Source organism: Canis lupus, chromosome 34 (genome assembly GCF_003254725.2).
Source record: "Canis lupus dingo isolate Sandy chromosome 34, ASM325472v2, whole genome shotgun sequence".
In the NCBI taxonomy this organism is placed as follows: Eukaryota; Metazoa; Chordata; class Mammalia; order Carnivora; family Canidae; genus Canis; species Canis lupus.
Window position 1 is genome coordinate 15,597,575 of NC_064276.1, and position 10,861 is coordinate 15,608,435.

General features: G+C 35.4%; 1 long non-coding RNA gene across 1 annotated transcript in view; it reads left to right on the top strand.

The window, feature by feature from the left end:
- LOC112662715 (uncharacterized) overlaps positions 1-10,861 on the top strand; it is a 630,650-nt gene that overhangs the window by 566,978 nt on the left and 52,811 nt on the right. The window lies entirely within an intron of this gene.

Genomic DNA, 10,861 nt, shown 5'->3' on the forward strand with positions numbered 1-10,861 from the left:
TTACAAAACAAACACCCACCTCAGAGTTTTGTACTTTCTTTTTCCCTCTGCATGGAATGTTCTTCTTCCATTTATGATGCCAGCCCTTCAGAGATACTTCCCTGAGAAACTATTCTGAAAAAGCCTCCACCTATTCTCTATCACCTTACACTGCTTTATTTTCTTCCAGCATGTATTACTGACATGACATTATGATACACATTCATTTGTTAATTTGTTTATTTCTTGCCTCTCCAGTAAGAATGTAAGCTATGAGAGGGCTATTTTATAAACTGCCATTCCCTGAGTACCTAACACAATGCGTGACACATAGTAAGCACTCTAAAAAACTACTTCTAAAAAGAATGAGAGAAAAATGGTACTGAGTCTTTTTACAAGACTGGTTAAGTCTGTCTATGTCCCTTCAAAGGTATGCTGCCCAGAACTACTCACAAGCTCCATAATAAAACAGAATAATCTATCTCTTTGTTTGGAATCCTAGATTTGTACAAATGTGGCATCCGTTTTCACTCACTTTTAGGGCAGCTATGTCACACTGTTGAATCACATTAAGCTTATGCAGCTGCTAAGCCACATTGCCCTGTGCAGCTGGATATTTGGAACCCAGCTCAGGATCTCACATGCATCTCTGTTAAATGTTCTCTGATTAAATTTGCTCCAGCCTATTAAAATTCTTTTGGATACTAATTCTGTCATTAAGCACATCCCTACGTCAATATCTCTTTTGCATTCATTTTATATGCATATTGATTCATTCTCTTGTTCCAATCATTAATTTTTTTTAAAAGGCAGTGAAGAAAAATTGACAGACCAAGATTTACATTTGGACACGGCCACTCAGTAGCTGTGTGGTGAACCTTAGGCTAATCAAGTTCTTTAACTTTCCATTTTTTCATCTACAAAATAGAGATAAAATCTATTTGATCAGGTTATCGGGAGAATCAAATAAGATCATAAGGTGTTGAGTATGTGTTCATAAAATGTTAAGTATGCCAGTTCCTGGCATGTGTAAGTGAATGTTATTCTAACATATGGTACAGTCTATTACATAGTAGATACTAAATTAAACTGTCAGTTGTTGACCAGGACAAGGACCTACAATCTATGTGGTAGGGTTCTAGAACTATATATCAAGGTTAACAGCAATCCATTGATTAGTCCTCTTTGGGATTCAATTATTTCCTTGACAAGTTATGAATACATCTGCTGGTACTGACGTCCTGTTCCTCTTTCTTCATTTTGTTGAAGAAAAGTTCGAGATAGCCAAATGCAATCCTGAAATATGGATAGGCTGTATTTAATGCAGTCTCTTGAGCTACCAAACTATAATTCCTGCAAAAAGGAAAAACAATTTTAACTTATTTGTCATGACTTAGTGAACCTCCTGCTTTCTTTTCTATATGTTCATAAATCATACTTTCATCTAGAATTGATGCCCAGATTACTGGTTTCTCACAGGATTACCAGTAAGTCATAAGTCCCCCTTCTAGTGTTTCTTACATTCTCCACAGTTTCCTAAGGATTAAGCTCATCTACAATTTTTCTCAGTGCCCTGAGGAGGAAGCCCAAAACAGGAAACCAGTATTTATTTGTTGCAGCTAAGATCCTAAATTACAAGTTCTTCACACCTGTGAAGTTTCAAAAGTCTCTTACCAATACTTTTCTTAAATTTGATAGTTTATTCCTATCCATTTCTAGGAAAAGTAGATTTCTACATTGGTACTTTGAGAATACAAACCAGAGAAGCAGAGTTTGAATAATCTAAACTTCTCTTCCTCTTTCTATCAGAAATCAGAAGGCAAGACCTCGTTTCTGAACAAATATACAGGAGAATTCCTGTTTCCTTAACTGAGAGCTAAAGTTTACTGTCAGGCTGCAGTGTGGAACAACCTCTATAGAGAAGTTGGGACAAGGTCCCATCAGCTCTAAAGATGAACTTTCTAGAGCCAGGCTTTCCATGATTTGTCACATAGTCAGCATTCTATAAATGCTAGCTTTCCTCATTAAGATTAGTCTCCAAAAAACCTAGTATTGTTCTCTTTGAACTCTCATAATTTTATCCACACCTTATTTGGAAGAAAAGTCTGATATTCTTTCCATACTGCGAGAGCTTCAAGTAGACAGACTGTAGTTTATTCATCTCCACATTTAAAAAAAAAAAAGTCAATTAATTAATGATTCCACAAAAAAAGTGATTTATTGATATCTTTATCATTTATAGTGACTAATTGCTTCTCAATTATCTTAAAGTAATTTCTTTCTTTGCTTTAAACAGCTAATCTTCATTTACTTGGTGTACCCTTTCTTCATGGAGAATACAAAAACAGATTTTATTACAGAATTTTATAAATTATAGTAACTGCTGGAGGTTTGTGGACTGTCAAAGGCTATATTTCATTTATTTATTTGGCTTTTTTGCACTCAATAAACCTCAGAGAATGCAAATTCTTTAGCAGTTTGAAAATTCATTAAATGGGAGGGTGGTCCAAGATAGCAGTATAGGAAGACCTTGAACTCACCTGCTCCCATGGACACACCAAGCTACATATAGAATGATCTCTCTCTGAAAAAGACCTGAAAACTAACTGAATAACTAGTTCCTATACAACAAAATATAAGATAGCCACTTCAAGAAAGGTAGAAGAAGCAGAGATGCAATCTTGCCAAAAACCCCACTCCTGGCATGGTGACCCATGAACAGGGGAGGTTTCACAAATACAAAATACATTCCTGAGGAGTGAGGGATTCAAGTCCATCAGTCCACTCAAACCTTTGAGACCTACAATAGAGATATGAGTCCTCAAAATGTCTGGCTTTGAAAATCAATGGGGCTTATGCCTAGGAGATCCAAAGGGCTATAAATAAGAGAGACTCTATTAAAACAGTTAGCACATGGAACCACTCATTCTGAGACCCACTGCAAAGCAGTAAGTTGAACTTCCAGGAAAGATGGTGGAGTAGAAGGACCCTTTGTTCACCTAGCTTCATGGATACAACTAGATAACAATCACCTCAGAAAACAACCCAAAGTCTGGCATAACAGATTCTCCATAGCTAAATGTAGAGAAGAGGCCACACTGAAGAGGGTAGAAAGTGCAAAGACATGATAGGGAGGTAAACAGACCCACAGAACTACCTGTAGGAGGGAAGGATACTTCAGTCTCAGAGAGGGAAGAGTAACAGACTCCCATACCAGATAGCCAGAACAGGGAAGATGAATCTCCACAACATTTGGCTTTGAAAACCAGAAGTGTTGAAATTCCTAAGTTCTTGCAATCAGCAGGGCTTAAAACCTGGACCTTTAAAAAAAATAGGGTAATGGGAGAGCCAGGAGAATGGGAGGAAACTGAGACCCTGCCTTTAAAGAGATAGCACAACAAACTGCATAGAAGCAGTAGTTTTAAAAATGCCTGTGTTATACAGGACTATCTGTTTACTGATCTCAGAGCATGCACTAGAGGGACAGAGATTTGGGGGGACTTTCCAGGAACAAAGAAAGTGACAGATGCCATTTCTTAACTTAAAGCCAGCATGGTGCCAAAACTTGTTATATAGTTTGCTAAAAGCACATCCTGCTCATGTGTTCTTCTGACGACATATCCCTTCCATCCAGGCCTAGGTCCAGGTGTCCTCCCACAGCAGACTAAAAACATTGCTAACACAACATGTCCTTCCCCCCTACACTTCTGTGGATATGCCTTCTTCAACCTGGTGTGACTCAGTCCCTAGCAACTTCAGGTCCCCTCTCATCAGCATGGACATTGTTAGCACCATGCACCAGACCCTCATGTTCTCCTGCAGTTTGGTCCTACTGCATCACTAGCAAATGCCTGGTATAACTAAACCTAAGCCCAAGGCAGCCACAGACTGGCCCACTAACTACATAGGAACCAAACCCCACCCACAACAGGCAAAGAGAGTCATTGCAGACAATTGGACTCAAGGCAAAAGCAGCTAAGCCACAAAAGTATGGTACATGCAACACATATTGGAGACACAGGTTCTGGTGAACAGGAGACAGTGCACTGCAGGGCATTACAAGACCTCTTCTTCATAAGGCCACTACTTTCAAGAGCAGGAGATATAGCTGACTTTCCTAACACATAGAAAAGGGCACAGAGAGTTAGACAAATGAAGAGACAGAGAAATATGTCTCAAATGAAAGAACAGGACAAAGTCACAGTGAGAGACTTAAACAAAATGGAGATAAGTAACATGACTGATAGAGAACTTAAAGTAATGACCATAAAGAGTCTTAGTGGACTTGAGAAGAGTGGAGAACCTCAGTGAGACCCTTAACAAAGAAATAGAAAACATTAAAAAGAACCAGTCAGAGATGAAGACCCTAATAAAAGAAATTAAAAATACAGTAGATGGAATAAACAGTAGCCTAGAGGAAGCAGAAGAATAGATCAGTGGACTGAAGGACAGAGTAATGGAAAACAATCAAGCCAAAGATGAGAGAGAAAAAAACACAATAAAAAAATGAAAATAGCTTTAGGAAACTCAGTGACCATCAAGTCAAATACCATTTACACTATAGGGATCTCAGAAGGAAAAGAGAGAAAAGGAGGAAGAAATTTTATTTAAAGAAATAATAGCTACAAAATTCCCAAATTTGGGGAAAGAAAAAGAAATCCAGGTCCAGAAAGCACAGAGAGCCCCCAAAACATCAACCCAATGAATTCTATACCAAGACATATAGTAATTAAAATGGCAAAACGTAGTGCTAAAGAGAGAATTTTAAAGCAACACAAAAAAAACAGTTACATACAAAGGAAACTGCATAAGGTTATCAGCTGATTATTCAGCAGAAACTTTGTAGGCCAAGAGATAGTGCCATGATAAATTCAAAATGCTGAAGAAAGAATCTGCAGCAAAGAATACCCTATCCACCATAGCTATCATTCAGAATAGAAGGAAAGATAAAGAGTTTCTCAGACAAACAAAAGTTAAAGGAATTCAGGACCACTAAGCTAGCTCTACCAGAAATGTTAAAAGAGATACTTTAGGTAGAAAAGAAAGACCATAGGTAGGAATCAGAAAAATAGGAAGCACAAAAGCAGTAAAATCAAGTATATCTACAAAAATCAGTCAAGAGGTTCAGAAAATGAAAGGATATAAAGTATGACACCATATACTTAAAATGTATGAGGAAAAGAAGTAAAGAATGGGTTCAAACTTAACTGACTATCAACTTAATATAGACTACTACATTATATTATAGATATTATATACAAATCTAATGGCAACTATGAATTTAAAACCAGCAATATATAAGCAAAAATAAAGAGAAAGAAATCCAAGTACCTCACTAAAGAAAACCACCAAACTGTGAGAGAAGTGAACAAGAAAGGAACAGAGAAGAACCACAAAAACAACCATAAAAAAGTGAAAAAAAATGGCAATAAGTACATACCTATCAATAATTACTTTGAATACAAATGGACTATATACTTTTATCAAAAACATAGGGTAATGGAATAGATAAAAAAAGAAAGACCTATCTACTCTACTCATAAGAGACTCATTTCAGACCTAAAGACACATGCAGATTCAAAGTAGAGGGATGAAAAAGCATTTTTCATGCAGGTGGAAGTGGAAAGAAAGCTGGAGTAGCAATACTTATATTAGACAAAATGGACTTTAAAACAAAGATTGTAACAAGAGACAAAGGACACTATACAATTATAAGGAAGACAATCCAACCAGAAGACATAATAATTGTAAATACTTATACACCCAACATGAGAGCCCCCAAATATGTAAAGCAGTTAATAACAAACATAAAAGAAGTCATTGATAGTAATACAATAATAGTAGGGGACTTTAACACCCCACTTACATCAATGGTTGGACGATCCAAACAGAAAATCAACATGGAAACAATGACTTCGATGACACATTAAACCAGATGGATCTAACAGATATATTCCAAATGTTCCAACCCAAAACAGCAGAATACATACTTTTTTCAAATGCATATGGAACATTCTCTAGAATAGATCATGTATTAGGCCACAAAATGAATCTCAACAAATTCAAAAAGATAGAAGTCATATCATACATCTTTTCTAACCACATGCTATGAAACTAGAAATGAACCACCAGGAAAAATCTAGGAAAGCCATAAATACATGAAGGTCAAATAACATGTTACTAAACAATGAATAGGTCAACCAAGATATCAAAGAGGGAATCAAAAAATACATGGAGGCAAATGAAAATGAAAACATAATGGTCCAAAATTTGGGGGACACAACAAAAGTTGTTCTAATAGGGAAGTTTATACCAATACAGGCCTACCTCAGGAAGCAAGAAAAATCTCAAAAAAAAAAAAAACCTAACCTTATACATAAAGGAGCCAGTAAAAGAAAAACAAACAAAACCCAAAGCTAGTAGAAGGAAGAAAATAATAAAGATTAAAACGGGAATAAATGAAATAGAAACTAAAAAAATAAAACATTAAAAAATCAGGAGCTGGTTCTTTGAAACAATCAACAAAATTGATAAATCTTTAACCAAACTTATCGAAAGAGAGAGAGAGAGAGAGAGAGAGAGAGGACTCAAACAAAATCAGACATGAAAGAAGAAAAATAACCAACACCATGGAAGAACAAAGTTTTATAAGAGAATATTATGAAAAATTATATGCCAACAAATTGAACAACCTAGAAGAGATGGATAAATCCTTAGAAACATATAATCTTTCAAAGCTGAATCAGGAAGGAATAGATTTGAACAGACCAATTACCAGCAATGAAATTGAATCAATAATCAAAAAACTCCCAACAAAGAAAAGTTCAGGATCAAATGGCTTCACAGCTGAATTCTACCAAACACTTAAGAAAAAGTCAATACTTATTCTTCTCAAAATATTTCAAAAAATAGAAGAGGAAGGAAAGTTTCCAAATTCATTCTAGGAGACCAGCATTATCCTGATACCAAAACTGGATAAAGACACTACAAAAAAAAGAGAACTATAGATCAATATCTTTAATGAGCATAGATGTAAAAATCTTCAACAAAATATTAACAAACCAAATCCAATGATACATTAAACAAACTCATTCATCATGATCAAGTGGGATTTATTCCTTGGATGCAAGGGTAGTTCAATATTTGCAAATCAATGAACATGATACATCACATCAACAAGAGAAAGGGTAAAAAAAAAAAAAAAAAACACAAGAGAAAGGGTAAAAGCCATATGATCATTTCAATAGATGCAAAAAAAAGCATTTGACAAAGTACAACATCCATGTAAGAAAGTAGTTTTAGAGAGAACATACCCAACAAAGTAAAGGCCACATATGAAATTCACAACTAAAATCATGTGGTGAAAAACAGAGCTTTTCTCCTAATATCAAGAATAAGACAAGGATGTTCACACTTAAACCACTTTTATTCAACATAGTACTGGGAGTGCTAACCATTAGCAATTAGACACAGAAGGAAATAAAAGGCATCCAAATAATTAAGGAAGAAGTAAAATTTTCACTATTTGCAGATGACATACCATATATAGAAGACACTAATAGCCACCAAAAACTACTAGAACTGATAAATGAATTCAGTAATGTTGCAAGATACAAAATTGCTACACAGAAAATTGTTGCATTTCTATATACTAATAATGAAGTAACAGTGAAATTAGGAAAGCAATCTCATTTACAATTGGACCAAAAATAATAAAATACATAGGAATAAACTTAACTAAGGAGGTGAATGACCTATACTCTAGAAACTATGAAACATTAATGAAAGAAATTGAAGATGACACAAAGAAATGGAAAGATATTCTATGCTTATTGATTGGAAGGACAAATATTGTTAAAATGTCCATACTACCCTAAGCAATCTACAGATCCAATGCAGTCTCTATCAAAATACCAACAGCATTTTTCGCAGAATTAGAACAAATAATCCTAAAATTTGTATGGAACTACAAAAGACCTCAAATAGAGCAATCTTGAAACAGAACAAAACTGGAAGTATCACAGTCCCATATTTCAAGATGCATTACAGAGTTGTAATAATCAAATTTTTGTACTGGCACAAAAATAGACACATAGATCAATGGAACAGGATAGCAACCCCAGAAATAAACCCACATATATATGGTCAATTAATCTTTGACAGAGGAGGCAAGAATATGCAATAAGAAAGACCGTTTCGTCAACAAATGGTGTTGGGAACCATGGACAGCTACTTGCAAAAGAATGAAACTGGACTACTTTCTTACATCAAAAACAAAAATAAACTCAAAATGGATCAAGGATCTAAATGTGAGACCTCCAACAACAAAAATCCTGGAAAAGAGGACAGGCAGTAATTTCTTTGACATTGACTGTAGCAACATTTTTCTAGGTATGTCTCCTGAGCAAGGGAATCAAAAGCAAAAGTAAACTACTGGGACTACATTAAAACAAAAGGCTTTTGCACAGCAATAGAAACAATCAACAAAACTAAAAGAAAACCTACAGAATGGGAGAAGATATTTGCAAATGACATATCTGATAAAGAGTTAGTATCCAAAATATACAAAGAACTTATACAATTCAACACCAAGAAAACCAAAACCACAACCAAACAAAAATAATCCAATTAAGTGACTATATAGATAGATAGAGATGTAGATATATAATAGGATATTACTCAGCCATCAGAAAGGATGAAATCTTACCATTTACATTGACATGGATGGAGCTGGAGGTTACTAGACTGAGCGAAATAAGTCAGTCAGAGAAAGACAATTATCTTATGATATCACTCATATGAGGAATATAAGAAACAGAGCAGAGAATCACAAGGGACGGGAGGGAAAACTGGGAAAAAATCAGAGAAACTCTTAACTATGAGAAAGAAACTGAGGGTTGCTGGAGGATAAGTGGGTGGGGGAATAGGGTGACTGGGTGATGAGCATTAAGGAGGGCACATAATATGATGAGTACTGTGTGTTATATGCAACTGATGAATTACTGAACTTTATATCTGAAACTAACAATGTTCTATATGTTGGCTAATTGAATTTAAATTTTAAAAAGAATAAAAATCCAATTAAAAAATGATCAGAAGACATGAACAGATATTTCTCTAAAGAAGAGATTCAGAGGGCCAACAGACACATGAAAAGATGGTCAACATCACCCATCATCAGGAAAATGCAAATCAAAACTAACTACAAGGAGATATTACCTCAGATGTCAAAAGGCTAAAATCAAAAACACAAGAAACAACAAATGTTGGTGAGGATGTGGAGAAAAAGGAATACTTGTGATTTGTTGGTGGGAATGTAAACTAGTGCAGCCCCTGTGGAAAACAGTATGGAAGTTCCTCAAAAAATTAAAAGTAGAACTACCATATGATCCAGTAATTCCACTACTAGGTATTTACCCAAAGCAAACAAAACACTAATTCAAATAGATATATGCACTGCTATGTTCATTGCAGCATTATTTACAATAGCTAAATTCTGAAAGCAATGCAAGTATCCATTGATAGATAGATGGATAAAGAAGATGTGGTACATCTATACAATGGAATATTAGCCATAAAGATGAATGAAATGTTGCCATTTGGAACAATATGGAAAGATCTAGAGTATAATGCTAAGTGAAATAATTTGTCAGGGAAAGACAAATACCATATGATTTCACTTGAACAATAAAAAAGAGATAAACCAAAAAAACTGACTCTTAACTATAGAGAACTTATGGTTATCAGAGGGGAGGTGGGTAGGAGGATTGGTGAAATAGATGAAGGGGATTAACAGTACACTTATCATGATGAACACTGAGTAATGTATAAAATTATTGAATCAATATATTGTACAGGCAAAACTAACATAACGGTGCATGTTAACTATAGTGGAATTAAAATTTTCTTTTAAAAATAACAGCAAGTTGAAAAGTACTTAGACTACATGTGAAAAATATTCATTGGTTTATCCTAAAGTGTCTGCCACAGGAACAAGTGTCTGTTGGAACTCTTTCTGAGGATGGAGGCACTGGCAATTGCCATTTTTGCACTCTCCTTTTACCTCTATACCCCTCACTCCAACCTTGAGCTCTTCTGCAGCCCCACCCTGCTAAAATTGGGTAAAACGTCCCCCAATCTGGTACTCCCCAGTAACCCCACACATCTGGTGGGTATACACAGACCACATAGGTAATGTCCCTTGAATGCCTAGTTCTGGTGACCAGGGGGCTTGTATTTCTGGACCCTGCAATGCTAAAACAATTGGAGAGATAGTTCTTGGCAGGCTACGAATCCCAGAGCACTGCACAGACAGCAGACTGAAACACACCCCCAGTCATTTTGTGACATTTTTTCATGACTGGGAGAGGTGGCTGTTTAGCTTAATAAATAGAAGCAAACAAACAAAATGAGGAAAGAGGGGAATATGTTCCAAATGAAAGAACAAGATGAAAGCCCAGGGAAAAAAATGATGAAACAGATAAGTAAATTACTTGATAATAGAGTTCAAAGTAATGATCATATAGATGCTCACCAATCTAGGATGAACAAAGTGAGAATTTCAACAAAGAGATAGAAAATATAAGAAAGAACCAAGCAAAAGTCACAAAGCTGAAGAAGAAGAAGAAAGAAGAAGAAGAAAGAAGAAGAAGAAGAAGAAGAAGAAGAAGAAGAAGAAGAAGAAGAAGAAGAAGAAGAAGAAGAAAGAAGAAGAAGAAGAAGAAGAAGAAGAAGAAGAAGAAGAAGAAGAAGAAGAAGAAGAAGAAGAAGAAGGAGACTAGATGAAACAGGAGAAAGAAAGGAAGACAGGGCAGTGGATTTTGTTTCTAAACTAAGAAAAATGGTGGCCAGGGAAGAAACAAAAGATTCTTTTTTTTAAGAT